Raw genomic sequence first — 21,722 nt, forward strand, 5'->3', positions numbered from 1 at the left:
CACTACCAATTTTTCAACCCATCCCCTTAATTACAAACAACAATATTTACGTTGTTCATTGTTTTGATAGCATCACCAGCGAATAATTCTTATAAACAATTGTCCGATACGATCTGCGTTCCGCGGAGAACTAATTAATTCAAACTTGAAGTTGCAATTATGAGCTGGCATCATAACTTGCGAAATGTTTGTTTATCGCGGCGTGTGCATAAAAAAAAAATCGGCCCTAACAAGGAGTGCAATGATAATAAACTACGACTGACACCGGGCATAATTACGAAGTTGTTATCGTCGTATGACATGTGTAAAAGTGGTGATTTAAAACGGGCGTTGAATAAATATACTTGGAGATGGACACCAAAGAACAGTTTTGATCACTTCATAACTCAAGGTTGAGTTACAATTAAAGATTAGGTTAGAACAAGTATTTTGGGGAGACATAAAAATGTCTAAAGCATTATTAGGTGGCAGATTTTTCTGAATACTTCACATGGGAAAAAGCCTTCACAATATCAGGTTGTTGAGCATCATCCTATTAGAAATTTTTATTTTGAAGGGTTCTAAAGTAAAAGACCAAATGGGGTCCCACAATTTCTTGAATATGTTGCTGATTAGTTAAATTACAATGAAAATTAAAGGTAACCTTTTTCCATCCCATATCCTAAGGCTGTCGTTTCCTGTAGTATTCCAGTCTTTGACGAAGATGTTACAATTTCTAAAAGATAAAACTTCTTCTAATACTTCACATAGTAAGAAGCCTTCGCAATTACTGATTATTGGGCACCATCCTGTTGAAAATTTGTATTTTGAAGGGTTCTAAGGTAAGACACCAAATGGGATCCCACAAATTCTTAGGTATGTTGCTGAGTAGATAAATTATATCTAATAAAAATTAAAAGTAACCTCTTTCTGTCCTATATTCCAAAGCTGTTGTTCACTGCACTATTCCAATCTTGGACGAAGATGTTACAATATCCAAAAGATCATATTTCTTTTAATACTTCACATAGTAAGAAGCTTTCGCAATATCTGATTGTTGGGCATCATCCTGTTGGAAATTTGTATTTTGAAGGGTTCTAAGGTAAGACACCAAATGGGGTCCCACAATTTCTTGGGTATGTTGCTGAGTAGATAAATTATATCTAATAAAAATTAAAAGTAACCTCTTTCTGTCCTATATTCCAAAGCTGTTGTTCACTGCACTATTCCAATCTTGGACGAAGATGTTACAATATCCAAAAGATAACATTTCTTTTAATACTTCACATAGTAAGAAGCTTCCGCAATATCTGATTGTTGGGCATCATCCTGTTGGAAATTTGTATTTTGAAGGGTTCTAAGGTAAGACACCAAATGGGGTCCCACAATTTCTTGAATATGTTGCTGATTAGTCAAATTACAATGAAAATTAAAGGTAACCTTCTTCCATCCCATATCCTAAGGCTGTCGTTTCCTGTAGTATTCCAGTCTTTGACGAAGATGTTACAATTTCTAAAAGATAAAACTTCTTCTAATACTTCACATAGTAAGAAGCCTTCGCAATATCTGATTATTGGGCACCATCCTGTTGAAAATTTGTATTTTGAAGGGTTCTAAGGTAAGACACCAAATGGGATCCCACAAATTCTTAGGTATGTTGCTGAGTAGATAAATTATATCTAATAAAAATTAAAAGTAACCTCTTTCTGTCCTATATTCCAAAGTTGTTGTTCACTGCACTATTCCAATCTTGGACGAAGATGTTACAATATCCAAAAGATAACATTTCTTTTAATACTTCACATAGTAAGAAGCTTTCGCAATATCTGATTGTTGGGCATCAACCTGTTGGAAATTTGTATTTTGAAGGGTTCTAAGGTAAGACACCAAATGGGGTCCCACAATTTCTTGAATATGTTGCTGATTAGTCAAATTACAATGAAAATTAAAGGTAACCTTTTTCCATCCCATATCCTAAGGCTGTCGTTTCCTGTAGTATTCCAGTCTTTGACGAAGATGTTACAATTTCTAAAAGATAAAACTTCTTCTAATACTTCACATAGTAAGAAGCCTTCGCAATTACTGATTATTGGGCACCATACTGTTGGAAATTTGTATTTTGAAGGGTTCTAAGGTAAGACACCAAATGGGGTCTCACAATTTCTTGAATATGTTGCTGACTAGTCAAATTACAATGAAAATTAAAGGTAACCTTTTTCCATCCCATATCCTAAGGCTGTCGTTTCCTGTAGTATTCCAGTCTTTGACGAAGATGTTACAATTTCTAAAAGATAAAACTTCTTCTAATACTTCACTTAGTAAGAAGCCTTCGCAATTACTGATTATTGGGCACCATCCTGTTGAAAATTTGTATTTTGAAGGGTTCTAAGGTAAGACACCAAATGGTATCCCACAAATTCTTAGGTATGTTGCTGAGTAGATAAATTATATCTAATCAAAACTAAAAGTAACCTCTTTCTGTCCTATATTCCAAAGCTGTTGTTCACTGCACTATTCCAATCTTGGACGAAGATGTTACAATATCCAAAAGATCATATTTCTTTTAATACTTCACATAGTAAGAAGCTTTCGCAATATCAGGTTGGTGGGCATCAACCTGTTGGAAATTTGTGTTTTGAACAGTTCTAAGATAACACACCAAATAGTGTCCCACAATTTCTTGGATAATTTGCTGAGTAATCAAATTACAGATAATGAAAATTAAAGTTAAATTTTTTATATCCCATATCCCAAAACTGTCTTTTAACACATTATTCCAATCTTTGTTGTAATGTCCAAATGATCAAATTATTCTAAATATTTCACATGGTAAGAAGCCTTTCTTATCCTATAAATCACTGGCATGACTTCACATTGTTCACGACCTTTTCCAGACCACACTTTAAACAATACCAGACTTCGGTTCATCCGATATTTAAGCCAATAATTCACCCTCTTTCAAACTTACTTGGATGTGGTCTGAATTCTGAACTGTGACTTCAACAACATTCATCAAAACACCATTTATTGTCTTCATATGGACCAACGGTTTGTTAAAAGTTTGTTAAAACAGGACCACCGGATGATGTCATTAAATTTTGTTAAAATAAAAGTGAACATTATTTGTGTTGTGGTTTGTTTATTTCCAAACAAAAAAAACATTTATTTTAATTAGTTTTATCAACGTGAAATGTATACAAAAAAAATCAAAGGGAAACTCGTACAATTCAATTAACTAGAATCGGACTAACAAAGCTCAGTTTCGCAAATTTTAATTGCAAAGGTCTGAAATTGGATACTCACCTCGTTACCACTACATGTACCGATTGTAAAATATAATAATAAAAATTATTCTGCACAATTCCGCGTTGGCTCTTGAACAAATTTACATTGCACATTGGAAATATTAACAGACATGCTCCTGGACTTACGACAAACAGCCAACAAGATTGTAAAATACACACCACACCGGTCATTAAACATAAACTAAGTTGTGGAACGAATACATTCCGTTTTAAGTTTTAAAATATTATTATAGACATTTGTCTATAGGCAAAATAAATTATGAAATTGAAATTACCCATGCAGATACAAATTCGTTGTGCAAATCGGTTTCTTTATGTAAAAACAACTTAATAACAAATCTGAGTTGATTAATACCACATAATAATATGGTAAGAAGCGAGGCAGCGAAAATTATAAATATCTGTAATGTTAAATTATTAATCACGCTGATGGTTTCTAAAGATTTTACAGATAGATCTGCGAGGAGTCCCGACGATCTGATAACGATTTGTCAACATTAATTAAATGGCTGATTAATAGAAAAGATACCAAAAATACGTGTATGTTGTACTACGGTTAATCAACACTCAATATATTTTTAATTAAATACGATCTTGATAAGTTAAAAAGAAATTTATTTATTAATTACTTCTAATTAATAGGAAATAAGTTTCTGAAGTGGTTTTCAAGTTTTTAATAATATCTACAAAGGAAATAAAACATTTACAAATTTTGATATTTGTATCTTAAATTAAATTCATAAGAATAAATACATAAAGACGAAAATCTTTAATAGTATGTAACTATTTTTGTGTATGATTATTTTCAAAATGGGGTATAAAATTTTAATTTTAATATAATTTTTATATAATTATATTTTAAACATAAAAAAATTGAAATATTTTTGAATATAAATCAATAAATATTCATTATTTAATATTTTAAAAGCACAGTTATAAACATTTTGTATTTTCAATTGTATTTTAATTTGTTTAAATAGTTATTTGTTTCATTACAAAATTATTTTACATTATATATATTAAAAATTTTAATTTTAATATTCAAATTAAAAAATATATAAATTTGTGAAAAATATTTTGAAAAAGAGATGATTTAAATAAATCTTTATATAACTTTCTGAAATGTTTAAAAATATTTATATTTCACATTACATAAATAAATTTTATGATAAATATAAGTAAAACTTGTTTAATTTTAGATATTAATGAATATTTGTTTCTTAAAAATATATGATACAAATAAATATACAGAAAAGTCAAAAATTTAAAAAATATATTTTTAATTATATATAACTTTTTTATATATGATTATTTTTAAAATTGTTTATAAAGTCCACATTTCTGTAAGATATGTATTTAAAATTATATTTTAAATAAAAAAATGAAATATTTCTGAATATAAATCATTAAATATATACATTATATAATATATTTAATATTTTAAAAGCATAGTTATAAAAATCTTGTTTCTTCAATTGTATTTTAGTTTGTTTAAACAGTTATTTATTTCATTATAAAATTATTTTACATTATTTATATAAAAAATATATAAATCTGTGTAAAATATTTTGAAAAAGAGAATTATTTAATAAATCTTTATTTAACATTCTGTAATGTTTAAAAATATTTGTATTTTACATTACATAAATAAATTTTATGATAAATAAAGTAAAACTTGCTTTATTTTAGATGTCAATGAATATTTGTTTTTTATAAATATATAATACACATAAATATACAGAAAAGTCAAAAATTTAAAAAATATATTTTTAATTATGTATAACTTTTTTATGTATAATTATTTTCAAAATTGTCCACATTTCTGTGAGATATTTATTAATAATTATATTTTAAACAAAAAAAAAAAATGAAATATTTCTGAATATAAATCAATAAATATTTATTACAAAATTATTTTACATTGTTTTTTAATTATTTTTTGTGTTTTAAATATAAATAATAAAAGTTTTATATGATTTGTTATTAGAATTTGTAACAAAATTATATTACCTTATTATTACTTCAAAAATTTACATTTTCTTACCCATTATTAACATTATTTTTATGCATATATTATATCGTCGATGCTGAAACTGCATATAAAGCATCAATTAGATACGTAGATAAATTCAATATTATATAAAAGTTGTAAAATAAGATTATATTAAAAACATCGTATATGAACTGTTTCTTAAAAACTAATAAATTTACCAGTTCATTGATTAAATTTTACCTGAGTATCTGATTAATAAAGAATTTTAGAAAGAATGTTTAAAGATTTAAATTTGATAAGCTTTAACCAGATGTTCACAAATCTCAAGTTGATTGATTGAACCACCCGATAATAAACCACACAAATAATCAAATCGTCATTCCAATTAATCCAAATTCCGACGAAAAATCAATTAAACAACACAAAAATCCGATTCCGTCGGACGACAAAATATAAAAGTTCAAACCGTGATTGGTAGCCATAAAACAGGCTTTTAAAAATTCCAAACTTAGGTAATATTTAAAGCCGAGATGTGTTGTCTAGTTGAAACTATAAAAAAACATTTCATTCGCCTGTAATGTAGGTATCTTATTCTTTTCGAGCGCTTAATATCTTTAAAAAACCATCAGAGTGTCATGTTATACCCTGAATTTTCCTACCACTTTAACCAACAGTCAGAGTTTGCATCCTTGTCCTGTACGTTGGACGGACCGCCGTTGACCAACGTGAGACCAAAAACAATGCGTGAGGCTGGATCAGATAAGGATCGGGATAAGCGGCGTATACAAATTTGTCGAGAATTTTTAGGCGTTTTATTTCTGTGGCCGTAGCCCAGCGGGGGCCAATTGTGTGGAATATTTACACCCTTTATCCCCTAATAAATTATTTAGTGATTTTATCTCACCGATTCGGCCGTATATAACACTTTAGTTATATTCTTGAATCATCAGTTCCGAGATGAGGTTCATATGAAATTTACTGGGGAATAAATTCGGTGTAATAAACTCGCTGGCGATTGAATTAAACCGATGACTTTGATTACGACTTATAAAAATTAAATTTATTGACAGAAAAATATTTTAAAACTACTAAACTCAAAATATCAAAGTAATTAATACATTTTTCTTATTTAATTATTAATCTGAACACTTTTGTACCAATACTAATAATGTAGAATAAATTATTAGAGCCATCTATTGCACAATAGCACAACGTATTACAGAAATCTGTAATTTAATCTTCCAACCATTTGAATTGCTAATAAAACCCAATAGAGAAGAGTTTTAATCTTATTAAAATATTTCTTAATATTAATATTTTAATAACATTATATTATATTATAGCATTTTGCATTTGAAAGAATAGTTTTGTGTAAAATCTAAAAATTATATAAAAAATCGATATATTAAAATATTTTAATTGTATATTTTAATTAATTATTAACAATACATGAAAATTTTTGATATTTAAATTTTTTGATGCTTCAAAAAACTGAATAATTAATAAAATATTAAATAATTAATTATTATAAAATTTAAAAATGCATAATTTATTTGATTTTTGCGATAAAAATTAAGTAAAAATTAATATATTTAAATATATTTAAAATTTAAATGATATTTGTAATAACATAAATATTAAAATGATGATAAAAATTACATAATTTGTAAGTTGTAGATATAAATCATTATATAAAGTGTTTTATTTTATTATTACTGACATTTCAGGTAGATATTTAAAAAATATAAATGACCTGAAAACGAAATTAATGACACGAACAAACCCGAGACATATTTTACGATGCGCAAACACGATAAGTCTTCGCGGGCAATAATTAGTGGTAGCGCAAAAAGTCGAAATCACGTGACAACTGAACGTTTATTATAAACAAAACCACCGCTGCGGTTTATTAAACATAAACGGTAACCGTTTGTGAAAATTGTAAAATTAATTAACAATAAATAACGACCCGCGGAGCTTCTCAATGTTGGCTAATTGACTTTAAACAGATCGTTAGCTATTTGCATATTTTGATATATCAGAGCGGCTAGCTGTGGTTAAAAACATGGATTGAAGTCACGTTGTGGCAGTGTCAAGTGGACAAATCTTCATGTTTCATATCGCACCCTGTGGCAACCCATAAATCCTGGTGTTCTGACCGTTTTTTCCGAGAACACACACATGGTTGGAGGTGGCGTGCCTGAAGACAGTCCATCGGAAAGTGTGAACCATAAATCAGTAAGACACAGCGTCGAAATCAATCTCAAGTTTGTTAACAAACCGGTTGCTGCCACTACACCACTATATACCATTTTATTTGTTAATTAATTTTGGTACAAATTGCTGGATCCTTTGGGGTCACATTAACATTAGTAAAATAATTTATAATTATGTTAAATTTATTATATTTTAATTCTCATAAAATAACTTCAGGTCATAATGAAATGTTAGTTACTTTCTTCTTTCTTCCTGTATACAGGTAAGTCTACAAAAGATAATATATTAAGATGAAACTTGTAGAAAAAATTCTTTTATAACTGGTAAAATTCCTCTTGTTCAGAGGTTTGTAAAACTCCCCAATAAGAAGAATGATCTAACTCTTGATGTCAGTAGTTGTTCAATGATCTTTGAAGACAGTCTATCAGATATTGGGAACCATAAATCAATAAGACAATGTTCAGAAATTTACCTACACTTGTTTAACAAACTAGTTACCAGCTTATAGTAAAATTAATCAGACAGCTCATAATATAACTTAAGAAAATAATGAAATTTTGAACTTTTTCACAGTAGTAAATTCTTGTTTAATTTTACTGTAATTATAAGTCTTCAAAAGATAAAATATCAAGATAAAACTTGTAGAAAACTTTTTCTTTTATAACTGGTAAAATTCCTCTTGTTCAGATGTTTGGAAAACTCCCCAATAAGAAGAATGATCTAACTCTTGAATGTTAGTAATTTTTCATTGATCCTTGAAGACAGTCTATCAAATATTGGGAACCATAAATCAATAAGACAATATTCAGAAATTTACCTACTCTTGTTTGACAAATTAGTTACCAGTTTACAGTAAAATTAGACAAACAACTCCCAATAATATAACTTAAGAAAATAATGAAATTTTAAACTTTTTCACAGTAGTAAATTCTTGTTTAATTTTACTGTAATTTTAAGTCTTCAAAAGGTAAAATATCAAGATGAAACTTGTAGAAAAGTTTTTCTTTTATAACTGGTAAAATTCCTCTTGTTCAGAGGTTTGTAAAACTCCCCAATAAGAAGAATGATCTAACTCTTGAATGTTAGTAGTTTTTCAATGATCTTTGAAGACAGTCTATCAGATATTGAGAAGCATAAATCAATAAGACAATATTCTGAAATTTACCTACTCTTGTTTAACAAACTAGTTACCAACTTACAGCAACATTAAACAAACAACTCCACATAATATAACTTAAGAAAATAATGAAATATTAAACTTTTTCACAGTAGTAAATTCTTATTAAATATTACTGTAATGATAAGTCTTCAAACGGTAAAATATCAAGATAAAACTTGAAGAAAACTTTTTCTTTTATAATTGGTAAAATTCCTTCTGTTCAGATCCTTAGAAAAGTCCCCAATAAGAAGAATGATCTAGCTCTTGAATGTTAGTAGTTTTTGAATGATCTTTGAAGACAGTCTATCAGATATTGAAAACCATAAGTCAATAAGACAATGTTCAGAAATTTACCTACTCTTGTTTAACAAACTAGTTACCAACTTACAGTAAAATTAGTCAGACAACTCCTCATAATATAACTTAAGAAAATAATGAAATTTTAAACTTTTTCACAGTAGTAAATTCTTGTTTAATTTTACTGTAATGATAAGTCTTCAAAAGGTAAAATATCAAGATGAAACTTGTAGAAAAGTTTTTCTTTTATAACTGGTAAAATTCCTTCCGTTCAGAGGTTTGTAAAACTCCCCAGTAAGAATGATCTAACTCTTGAATGTTAGTAGTTGTTCAATGATCTTTGAAGACAGTCTATCAGATATTGAAAACCATAAGTCAATAAGACAATGTTCAGAAATTTACCTACTCTTGTTTAACAAACTAGTTACCAACTTACAGTAAAATTAGTCAGACAACTCCTCATAATATAACTTAAGAAAATAATGAAATTTTAAACTTTTTCACAGTAGTAAATTCTTGTTTAATTTTACTGTAATGATAAGTCTTCAAAAGGTAAAATATCAAGATGAAACTTGTAGAAAAGTTTTTCTTTTATAACTGGTAAAATTCCTTCCGTTCAGAGGTTTGTAAAACTCCCCAGTAAGAATGATCTAACTCTTGAATGTTAGTAGTTGTTCAATGATCTTTGAAGACAGTCTATCAGATATTGGGAACCATAAGTCAATAAGACAATGTTCAGAAATTTACCTACTCTTGTTTAACAAACTAGTTATCAATTTACAGTAAAATTAGTCAACTCGTCATAAAATAACTTAAAAAAATAATGAAATTTTAAACTTTTCCACAGTAGTAAATTCTTGTTTAATTTTACTGTAATGATAAGTCTTCAAAAGGTAAAATATCAAGATAAAACTTGAAGAAAACTTTTTCTTTTATAACTGGTAAAATTCCTCCTGTTAAGATGCTTAGAAAATTCCCCAATAAGAAGAATGATCTAACTCTTGAATGTTAGTAGTTTTTCAATCTTTGAAGACAATCTGTCTGTCGAAATTTACCTAGTTTGTTAATAATAAACTTGTTACTAGGTCATAATAAAATTCGTTATAAATAAGAAGTTGAACATTCCCACAAGTTTTTTCTAACTAATGTTAAAACCATTTACATCTGGTTCCCGCTCCATCCCGTCTCAATCAGCGATCAAATTAGAAAGCGATTGGTCCTCGGGGATGTGGTTTGGCGAGAGCATTAACTTGATTACCGTCCCCCGGGTGCCCTAACACGTCGGCGTCGGTTTTGGCGTTTGGCAGGGACACATTTCAATTATACACGCATTCATCGTATCGTTTTCACATTGCCGGTCATACGATACTTGTAATTCGGTTTGCATATTTCAACAAACAAACACAGAAACATAATATCTAGAACCCCCCCACCCCTCTCTCCTACCCCACAAATGTTTCCAATCTCATTATTATGTAAGTTATGCGTTCGCGTCATTCATTAGATTTTAAATTCGTTTTAAATTTGCCCATAAACATATCTGGTTACGGATTGGGTTGCGAATTTTGATGTATTTGGCACGGGATCGAATTATGATTTATTGGGTGGGATTAAGCACGAATCAAACGTTGACATCACTAAACTTTATTAAAGATTAATGAGTTTTTTATTTTATTAACAGTGTGACTAATTCATTTAATCTGTTTTATATATCTTGTAAAAGTGTCAAGGCAAAAAAGCTTAAATACAAATGACCCTCTGTGTAAATCCTGACCAAATTGTTAATATAAAGATGTGATTTGAAGATATTGGTTTGAGAACGATCCACTTTCACAAATTACCAATGATTTATTACGAAGTGATCACATGAAACAGTAAAGTAATAGTGTAATATATCAGATTTACCAATGCATTTTATAATTTATCGTATCGCTTTTAAACGTACAAGGGGAAATTAATATCTTATTATAGCCAATAACCTTTAATAGTGTTCACGGCGTGAAATAAATAAATTTCATTTCTATGCATTGATTGATTTAAGATTTACTGTTGTTTGTAACTGGATAATTTGAATATTTATTTGAGATAGGATTCATGGGTGACATATTGGATTGGTTAAATATGTAAATTCTATTGATGTAATTAATTTCATGTCATTAGTTATGATAAAATTGTATTGTTGAATATAGGTCAAATTTAAATTTATTCCAACGTTCCATTTTGTATTAATTCAAGTACATTAATTAATATGTTTTTAGTATAGAGGAAAGAAAAATATTAATTCTATAAATTGAATATTTTCTGTTATAAACCTTGATTTAATTAAAAATATAATTTTTTATTATTTATACTCTATATCTCACCTATAAAATTTTGTAAGTAAAATAAAAATACATATTAAAATATAATGAATTTGAAAAAAGTATGTGGAGGAGCTGGGATTTGAACCCAGGACTTTCAGCATGCGAAGCAGACACTCTACCACTGAGTTACACCCCCGATGAAAATAATTTAATCTTTACACAATTATAAGGAAAATAGTTTTAATATAATTTTTTTTATACATTTTTTCAAAATACTAAGCTTATATTATATTTAAGGTTCAGAATTCAAAATTTAAATGTAGGATTATATTTTACTATTCGAATATTGACATAAAATAAATAAATAATTAAATTAAAGTGGCTTTAAAATTATAATAAAATAATAAAATAATAAAAATTGAAATTTTAAATATACAGTAGAATATAAGAACTTTTTAAAATGTTAAATATTGTAACTTTAAATCTTTTGTTTAATGTAAACTGTTGAAATAATATTAATTAACTATTGTTTTTTCATACAATATTATAAAAACTAATATATTTTTATTCTATAAAAAGTTATATATATTTTTCTGAATTGACAGACTTCTTTTTGATTTTATAGACTTATTTGTATATATTTTGTATATTTCTATAGATTTTATTCTCGATTTTGCAGATTTTACATTTTTTTACAAATTATACAAATTCTGTATATTTTATAGAATTTATTCAGAAGATTTTACAATTATTTTATATTTTATGGATTAAAGAATTTAGAAATATGGATATTATAGGTTAATATGTTTCATCAATTTGACAGATTTTAAATTTTATACAATATGTTTTAGAAATTGTATATATTTTGTATATTTTATAGATTTTATTCAAAGATCTGACAAATTTCAAAAATTTTATGGAATAGGTTTCATAAATAACTTAGATATATACAATGTGTTTTATAAATTATATAGATTTTCTATATTTTATAGATTTTATGCAGAGAATTTTGCAATTATTTTGGATTTTATGAACTAAAGAATTTAGAAATATAGATTTTATAGGTTTCTATGTGTCATCAATTTGATAGACGTTAAATTTTATACAACATATTTTAGATATATATTTTGTATATTTTATAGATTTTACTCATATGATTTGACAAATTTTAAAAATTTTATGGATTTTACAATAGGTTTTGTAAATAACTTAGATATATACAACATGTTTTATAAATTGTATAGATTTTGTACATTTTATAAATTTTATTCAGGAGAATTTAAAAATATAGAATTTATTGGTTGACATGTTTTCATCAATTTTACAGATGTTAAATTTTATACAATATATTTTATAAATTGTATATATTTTGTATGTTTCTATAGATTTTATTCATAAGATTTAACAAATTTCACAACACGTTTCATAAATTGTACATATTTTCTTTATTTTATTGAATTTATACAGAAGATTTTACAATTTTATGGACTATAGAATTTAGAAATATATATTTTACAAGTTAATATGTTTTTATCAATTTTACAGATGTTAAATTTTATACAATATATTTTAGAACTTGTGTATATTTTGTATATTTTATAGAATTTATGACAAATTTTATTAGGTTTTATAAAATAAAAAATTACGAAATTTTTAATACATTTTAATAAGTTGCTATAATTATGTCCATTACTGTATATTTATTTATATTTGAATATCATTATTATTTTAATGTTATAATTAAGTCAATATTTAATATATTTAAATATATATTTAAATAAAGGCATTTTTTTATAAAAACTCAATAAATGAAAACTATAATTTTGTATAATTTATAATAATAATACATAATAGTTTAAAAGGATAATTAATTTGTAATGTCATCGTTTTCACACCACCTTGATATTCCAGGTGGTTGAAAACTCCCCCTATGTAATATAAAATTAAATTTGAAATAAAAATGGAATTAACTATACAAATATTTCATAATTTTATTGTACATACCAATTTTTCAATATTTTTTAAGGGGATATTATTTACTTTTACATAAATTTGTTGAAAATTAAACGTATGGCAATAGTTGTTAGACAATTAATTAATATTTAACAGTAAATAAATTTAGTAATAACTCAATTATTGATATATTGTCGAACTAATTTATTATTAAATACTTTAAAATATATTGTGGTGTTTTCATATCCCACTTTCCTCTCCTGCACTTTATCATTGTTTCAGTTCTAATAACAAATGTTCACCTGTCAGTGAAATGATTAATACTAATGATTAACGATTATGGTATTTACATATTTTTCAATAGGTTTTTTCTTATTCGACAGGCAAGTGTTAGAATGAGTTTGATCAATGTGTTTGTTGTGTAAATTATATAATAGTTTAAGGCCTAAAAATTAATCAAAATTATAATTTAATGACAGACACGATAAAATCAATATGTGTGTGGGTTAATTGAAAAAAAAATTCTTCAAATAATTTACTGAGTGTTATAATTTAATGAATTTATTCAAAGTGCTTCTGGTCATCCGAAAATTTACAGTCGAATTAATTTTTCAACACTCTTTAAACGACCGAAAATTGTTTGAAGGTTTCCTTTTAAATAATATCAATAATCAGCCATCAATTTTCTTGGACTTTCACCTCGTTGTCGTTTAATATTAATTTATTTTTGCACAAATTACGGTCGTCTTTGGTCAAAACCGATAATGACTATCATCAGATCGTGCCGGTTCAGATGCGTTGAGATTAAATTTTTCGATAATTCGTTCAAATTGGGTAAAAAAACCGTCGTTCCCCAAATACCCACCCCTCTTTTAGGTTGTTTGTTTAAAAACACGCCGCTTTTGAGAAAACGCCAGCCACTCAGCAGCGAAAACATTTCCCCGTTCCGACCGACGTCCCGGTCTAAATTTAGTCGCTCTTATTTATGTTTATTAAGTGGAAGAAGAATCGTAAAATTTTACGACATTGTTTCAAGTCGAACTATTTTGAAAGTTTATCGCGGCACCGCGGGCGTAATTTACTCGCTGTTTTGAAATATGAAGGTAAAACAAGACGGGGCACGGATGAAAAGCGCACTTCTGAAGCGGCAATCGACTGAAAAATATGCAGTTTACGGTCGGTGTAACGACTTTTGGGACGCACCGAAGATGAGTGCAATAAATACTAATGGCGTGTTTGAATTTGTCAAGCATCTGTAACGCATCAACGCGAATAATTTACTAATTGTGCGTGTTGACTGTGTTCGTGTTTAAATCATATTTGGAACAATTTATTTAAATGGCTATATTGTAGTAAATTATGGCTGGTTCCAAATTAGAACTTCTAATATTATTAATATTGCGGAAGTCAAACCCTGATTAATTTTTGAATTGCTTTTCGGATTAACTTTTGAATATATTCATAATAATTAATTAAAATATTTATATTATATACAATATATTTTAAAAATTGTACAGATTTTGTATATTTTATTGATTTTATTCAAAAGATATTTCACATTTTATGGACCTATATCTATTGATAATATAAAGATTTTAAAGACTAAAAAATTTAGAAATACAGATATTATACGTTGATATATTTTCTTCAACTTTACAAATGTTAAATTTTATACAATATGTTTTAGAAATTGTATATATTTTGTGTATTTTATGGAACAGCATTTATAAAATAACTTAAAAATATATTTTTTGTATGTTTATATGTTTTCATCCTTTGACATTTTATACAATATGTTTTAGATAATTGTATATATTTTGTATATTTTGTAGATTTTATTAATAAGATTTGACGAATTTCAAAAATTTTATGGGATAGGTTTTATAAATAATTTAGATATATACATGTTTTATAAATTGTATTTATTTTGTATAGTTTATAGATTTTATTCAGAAGATTTTGCAATTAGTTTATATTTTATGGACTAAAGAATTTAGAAATATGAATTTTAAGGGTTACGTGTTTCATCAATTTGACAGATGTTAAATTTTATAATATATTTTAGAATTGCATATATTATTTATATTTTATAGATTTTATTCGTATGATTTGACAAATTTCAAAAATTTTATGGCATAGGTTTTATAAATAACTCAGATATATACACGTTTTATAAATTGTATAGTTTTTGTATATTTTATAGGTTTTATTCAGAAGATTTTGCAATTATTTTGTATTTTATGGACTAAATAATTTAGAAATATGGATTTTATAGGTTTATGTGTTTCATCAATTTGACATATGTTAAATTTTATACAATATATTTTAGAATTGTATATATTTTATAGATTTTATACATAAGATTTGACAAATTTCAAACATTTTATGGAATAGGTTTTATAAATAACTTAGATGTATACAACATGTATAAATTGTATAGATTTTGTATATTTTATTGAGAAGATTTTATGGACTAAAAAGTTTAGAAAATGTATTTTATAGGATTATATGTATCATCAATTTAGCAGATGTTAAATTTTATACAATATGTTTTATAAATTGTATATATTTTGTATATTTTTTAGAGTTTATTCATAATTTCAATAATTTTATTGAATAGGTTTTATAAATAACTTAGATATATACAACATGTTTTATAAATTGTATAGATTTTGTATATTTTACAGATTTTATTCATTTTACAATTCTTTTGGATTTTATGGACTAAAGACTTTAGAAATATAGATTGTATAGGTTTATATGCATCATCAATTTGACAGATATTAAATTTTATACAAAATATGTTTTATAAATTGTATATATTTTGTATTTTTTGTAGATTATTCATTAGATTTGACAAATTTCATAGATTTTATAAATTACTTAAATATATACAACATGTTTTATAAATTGTATAGATTTTGTATATTTTATAGATTTTATTCAAAAGATTTTACATTTTTTTTTTTTTTGGATTCTTTAGAAATATAGATTTTATAAGTTTATATGTTTCATCAATCTGACAGATGTTAAATTTTTTATACAATATATTTTAAAAATATATATTTTGTATATTTTGTAGATTTTATTCATAAAATTTGAAAAATTTCATAGATTTTATGGAATAGATTTTATAAATAACTTATAGATATTAACATTTTTGATAGTCTCCAGTTTAGAGACGATATAATTGATATGTTTTCGTTAATTTTACAGATATTTTAAACTTTACACATATTTTAAACTTTTGTTTTAGAAATTGTATATATATATTGTATATTTTATTGATTTTATTTTAATAAATTTTACTTTATTTTAATCTTATAAACGAAATAGTTTATAATTATTAATATTTTGTACAGTTATTTTGTAGATATTTTCAATTTTATTCATTGTGTTCAGAATTTTTTTTATTTTGAATATTTTACAGATTATATAAATAAGAATTTATAAATTCTATATATATTATACATAAGGTTTTAAAGGTTTTATTTTTTTGTCAATTTTGAATGCAAAAGATTTTGTACATGTTAATATTTTATAGATTTATTTTAGAATCAAGTTTTTACCTATTTTATACAATATGTATATTGTATATTATGTAGGTTGAAACGCTTTCATTAATTTTTTAGTATATTTAACTTTTATTTAATATATTTTACAATTTTTTAATATTTAAAATTAATAATTTTGTATTCATTATTTTTCATTGATTTTAAAGGTATTATAGGTATGACAAAATATGATTTATATATTGTATATTTTTATATATTTTAAACTTCCTATTTTATAAATTTTACAAATGTTTTACGATTTATAAATTTTATAACATTATAAACTAAAGTTTTTTTTATACCTATTTTGTATATTTTATAGATTCTATTAATTCAATTAAATTAAATTTTGTATATATTAAAGATTTATAAGGTTTATCCGATTTTAAAGATTTTATTTTTATCTTAAATATTAAAAAAACATTATAATTTTTTGTTGTTTTCATCGATTTTACAAATTTCACAGATTTGCGAGAGTAATAAACAATTAGAAACATATTGGATATACAATGTTAACCAATTTGTCCACCCCATTGAATAAGTGAATCAAAACACCCAACCTGCACCACCTCAATCAAACGTATCACCAGCAATTTGTCAATCGCCGTACAAAACCCGACAAAATCCCAATTTGTACCGTCCACTAAACGAAAACGTTGGCATGTCGACCAGTTGTCTGGTCCGGTCCGAGACTCCGTGCCATGCGATTAGCCTGTCAATGGGCATTAATTCCGGACCGCTTTGCGGCACCCCACACCTCGATGGTTCCTTTATGCCCCGGTCTCCCATTGTTCGTCCAAATCAATCCAATGTGGAGCGGAGGACCCGGTTAATGAATGCGTTTAAGGATTCCCGTACCGTCGTTCACAATGGACCGTAGAGATGTTCTCGTGTTACACATAATCGGTGGTCCAATGCTACTTCATTTCGTTTAATCTGATTGTTTGTGTTGTTTTAATAGGCCTATCGGTGATGCAGGTCACCAACAAGTAATTGTTTACTTTGCTTTGTTATATTTTAAGCTGTGATGTGTGGTTTCATCAAAATTTACTTTACTGAAGGTGTTACAAAGAAAAAATTGGCTTTTTGAAAGAAAATGTGGAAGATCTAACCCTTTATACTATCAAGACTTTTATTCATCCTTAAAAATAAGATATTTTATTTACTAAAAAGATAGTTGTTGATTGAATTTTGCCTTGAATAAGAGTTTGACAGATGTTAGACATCAGTGGTGATGAATGCGAATTGTTCTTATTGAGAGTCTAGAAAGATAAATAAAGAAGCTTTCAGGGTGTATAGAAAGAAACATAATAATTTTAACTTATTACAAGTATCAACTGGTTCCTTCCTCCTTTATTATGATTAGCCTTAACAATACCGTTAGTAAGGCATAATCAACAGAAATGTCACGTTAATAATAACACAATTAAACTATAGTGACCGTATAAAGATGAAAGATCCACGAACGGTCGGAGCTGAAAGGGAACCTTCACAGAGGGTCCTATTAGATGCTGTGCGATGATAACGTGCTCCTCTAAAAACCATATAGAAGTGTATGGTCTATTTATAGCCATTGTCAATGTACAACGTTGTTCATTTTAATGTGTTTGTTTTTCTGACATGAGAGCGAAGGCGACGCGAAACGTCCCGGTCCGTCGGTGGGAGCGGGACGGAGAACACCTCTCAAAAGTATCGGGTTACGTTTGGCAGACAGCTGTTTTTAGTGTACGGACCGAGGTATTGATAGACGCAACGGCTGGAAAATAGTATGGAGTCCGAAATAAATGAGGATTTTTAATCGTCTTTAATTTTTTTCAATAAGGAAGGCTTCGAGCTTTTGAGCTTTTGTAAATTATTAGCAAAAGCAGCAAAATAAGAGTGGTGAAACAGTTTTAACATTTATTTTTTTGAAAAAATTTTATAATTTGGCTAATTAGAAGACAAGATTTGTGTTCTCAGCGAGACACTATCTACTAATGCCCCGATTCTCTCCATCATTTCAACATCAGAGTCAGTATTATGGTGTCAGGATGTGGGGCCCAAGGATGAAAGTCTTGGGGATAAAATAAATCAAAGAAATTGAACCTGTATTACTCATTTATTGGTACCTACAATGGCTTCTTTTGTAGATCAACAAAATAATTTTTAATCATCTTTCGTTTTTTTAATAAGGAAGACTTCGGCCTTGTGATCTTTTCTAAATTATCAGCAAAATAAGAGTTACGAAACCGTTTTAACATTTAATTTTTTGGAAGAATTTTATAATTTGGCTAATTAGAAGACAAGATTTGTGTTCTCAGCAAGACACCATCTACTAATGCCCCGATTCTTCCCATCATTTCAACATCAGAGTCAATATTAAGGTGTCAGGATGTGGGGCCCAAGGATGAAAGTCTTGGTGATAAAATAAATTACAGAAATTGAACCTGTATTACTCATTTATTGGTACCCACAATGGCTTCTTTTGTAGATCAACAAAATAATTTTTAATCATCTTTCGTTTTTTTAATAAGGAAGACTTCGGCCTTGTGATCTTTTCTAAATTATCAGCAAAATAAGAGTTACGAAACCGTTTTAACATTTAATTTTTTGGAAGAATTTTATAATTTGGCTAATTAGAAGACAAGATTTGTGTTCTCAGCGAAACACCATCTACTAATGCCCCGATTCTCCCCATCATTTCAACATCAGAGTCAGTATTATGGTGTCAGGATGTGGGGCCCAAGGATGAAAGTCTTGGTGATAAAATAAATTAAAGAAATTGAACCTGTATTACTCATTTATTGGTACCCACAATGGCTTCTTTTGTAGATCAACAAAATAATTTTTAATCATCTTTCGTTTTTTTAATAAGGAAGACTTCGGCCTTGTGATCTTTTCTAAATTATCAGCAAAATAAGAGTTACGAAACCGTTTTAACATTTAATTTTTTGGAAGAATTTTATAATTTGGCTAATTAGAAGACAAGATTTGTGTTCTCAGCAAGACACCATCTACTAATGCCCCGATTCTCCCCATCATTTCAACATCAGAGTCAATATTAAGGTGTCAGGATGTGGGGCCCAAGGATGAAAGTCTTGGTGATAAAATAAATTAAAGAAATTGAACCTGTATTACTCATTTATTGGTACCCACAATGGCTTCTTTTGTAGATCAACAAAATAATTTTTAATCATCTTTCGTTTTTTTAATAAGGAAGACTTCGGCCTTGTGATCTTTTCTAAATTATCAGCAAAATAAGAGTTACGAAACCGTTTTAACATTTAATTTTTTGGAAGAATTTTATAATTTGGCTAATTAGAAGACAAGATTTGTGTTCTCAGCAAGACACCATCTACTAATGCCCCGATTCTTCCCATCATTTCAACATCAGAGTCAGTATTAAGGTGCCAGGATGTGGGGCCCAAGGATGAAAGTCTTGGTGATAAAATAAATTAAAGAAATTGAACCTGTGTTACTCATTTATTGGTACCCACAATGGCTTCTTTTGTAGATCAACAAAATAATTTTTAATCATCTTTCGTTTTTTTAATAAGGAAGACTTCGGCCTTGTGATCTTTTCTAAATTATCAGCAAAATAAGAGTTACGAAACCGTTTTAACATTTAATTTTTTGGAAGAATTTTATAATTTGGCTAATTAGAAGACAAGATTTGTGTTCTCAGCAAGACACCATCTACTAATGCCCCGATTCTTCCCATCATTTCAACATCAGAGTCAATATTAAGGTGTCAGGATGTGGGGCCCAAGGATGAAAGTCTTGGTGATAAAATAAATTAAAGAAATTGAACCTGTATTACTCATTTATTGGTACCCGCAATGGCTTCTTTTGTAGATCAACAAAATAATTTTTAATCATCTTTTGTTTTTTTAATAAGGAAGACTTCGGCCTTGTGATCTTTTCTAAATTATCAGCAAAATAAGAGTTACGAAACCGTTTTAACATTTAATTTTTTGGAAGAATTTTATAATTTGGCTAATTAGAAGACAAGATTTGTGTTCTCAGCAAGACACCATCTACTAATGCCCCGATTCTCCCCATCATTTCAACATCAGAGTCAGTATTAAGGTGCCAGGATGTGGGGCCCAAGGATGAAAGTCTTGGTGATAAAATAAATTAAAGAAATTGAACCTCTACTACTTATTTATTGGTACCTACAATGACTTCTTTTGTAGATCAACAAAATAATTTTTAATCATCTTTCGTTTTTTTAATAAGGAAGACTTCGGCCTTGTGATCTTTTCTAAATTATCAGCAAAATAAGAGTTACGAAACCGTTTTAACATTTAATTTTTTGGAAGAATTTTATAATTTGGCTAATTAGAAGACAAGATTTGTGTTCTCAGCAAGACACCATCTACTAATGCCCCGATTCTCCCCATCATTTCAACATCAGAGTCAATATTAAGTTTTAGTAATAAAATAAATTAAAGAAATGTATTACTCATTTATTACTACCTACAATGGTGCCCTTTGTAGATAATCAAAATAAATTGAACATATCATAATGGAACCTTCAACCGCAAGAGGATAATCCGCCCAGACAAACTTTAATACAAAAACATAGACAGTAGCTAAAACTAAACCCCGATAACAAGATAACGTTGACGTCTATTGTTGGTTTATCCTGTTTGTGAGTACACCGACTAATGGCACCATCGGCATTACCGCCAGACAGAAAAGAAGCTTGTTATTGATTCTAACAGGTAACCGCTCCCAATCATTGTCTTAACTTACTTCTTCAACTATTGAAGTAAAAACCTCTTTCACATCTCCAAAAAAGCCTTAAAAATCACTTTCACTCATTGTCGACGTCCATGCACGTTGCTGATGGGATAGTCCTAACCCCAATCATTATAATTCCTCCGTAACAGATTTAGAAGTTCAATGAGCCATCCAACGAAAAAAATAACACAGTTATCTCCGACTAAAAAAAACACCGATCTCCATTATCTAGATCGT

At 27.4% G+C, this 21,722-nt stretch overlaps 1 protein-coding gene and 1 non-coding gene across 2 annotated transcripts in view; both read right to left on the reverse strand.

Annotated features, from left to right (window-relative positions):
- Nucleotides 1–21,722, reverse strand: part of LOC109599226 (elongator complex protein 3) — a 62,314-nt gene that overhangs the window by 32,873 nt on the left and 7,719 nt on the right. The window lies entirely within an intron of this gene.
- Trnaa-cgc (transfer RNA alanine (anticodon CGC)) lies at nucleotides 11,378–11,449 on the reverse strand. Its single transcript has one exon. It is a non-coding gene; the product is annotated as a tRNA-Ala (tRNA).

Source organism: Aethina tumida, chromosome 4 (assembly GCF_024364675.1).
Source record: "Aethina tumida isolate Nest 87 chromosome 4, icAetTumi1.1, whole genome shotgun sequence".
NCBI lineage: Eukaryota > Metazoa > Arthropoda > Insecta > Coleoptera > Nitidulidae > Aethina > Aethina tumida.